The sequence below is a fragment of the Macaca fascicularis genome, chromosome 3 (genome assembly GCF_037993035.2).
Source record: "Macaca fascicularis isolate 582-1 chromosome 3, T2T-MFA8v1.1".
Taxonomy (NCBI): Eukaryota; Metazoa; Chordata; class Mammalia; order Primates; family Cercopithecidae; genus Macaca; species Macaca fascicularis.
This window is the reverse complement of record NC_088377.1, coordinates 42,911,372-42,912,429: the sequence shown is the minus strand read 5'-3', so window position 1 is coordinate 42,912,429 and position 1,058 is coordinate 42,911,372.

Genomic DNA, 1,058 nt, shown 5'->3' with positions numbered 1-1,058 from the left:
CCAGGAAGGAAAATCGAACTGGACAGTTTTCCCCTTTTAAGAGTGTTAAACGTCCCGGAGACAAACAGCAGAAGGCTCAAGGAGTCCAAATACTCAACCTGAAGTTCTTTCTGAACAAGAGATGGTGTATAAGTAACAGGCATACGAGACAAACCTGAACTAATCACCGCAGCTGTGGCTCCTAGCCCTGTAGCGTGTCATGCAGGCCCTTTTGCCTTCTCTGCCCTCCGCTGTCCCAGACCCCAACGCTACCGCGCACCTCCAGTCATCAGCTCCTGCCGACCCATTGCTATGAACTCTGTTTCGGTGGCTCTCTTCTCTCTGAAGTTTTGCTCTTTCTCCTGAAGTCCTGGTCTTGAAGAGCTTATGATCTGCAGGGACAGATTGGATTTGGGCAGTACATAGTTAACTGTAGCACAGCTTGAAAAATGCTCTGATAGAGGTGGGCAGGCAGTTTGTACATGCGGGTAAATGCGAGGTCCTTTTTCAAAACCATGAATCCAAGTATTCATGCTATTTTAAATCTGCAATTCTTTGACTCTCCAGAGGATTTTTAGATTAATTCTTTTTTCTGTTACTTCCTAGTGTTTGTTGCATAATTCAGAGTACTTGATTAAAACTTACCAGGTCGGCCGGGCACGGTGGCTCACGCCTGTAATCCGAGGACTTTGGGAGGTCTAGGCAGGCGGATCACTTGAGATCAGGAGTTCGAGACCAACATGGCCAACATGGTGAAACCCTGTCTCTACTAAAAATACAAAAATGAGTTGGGCGTGGTGGTGGGCGCCTGTAATCGCAGCTACTCAGGAGGCTGAGGCAGGAGAATAGCTTGAACCCAGGAGGCGGAGGTTGCAGCGAGTGAAATGGCTCCACTGCACTCCAGCCTGGGCCATAGAGTGAGACTTTCTCTCTAAACAAAAACAAAAACAATGTACGGGGTCTACCTCCGGCTCTGGAATTTTCCTGGAAGGCCTTCTCTTCTGGGCTTCATTTTTCTCACTTTTGAGGATCGTAAACTACATAATTTCCAAGATTTTTGCCCTACGCTTTTAATTCTT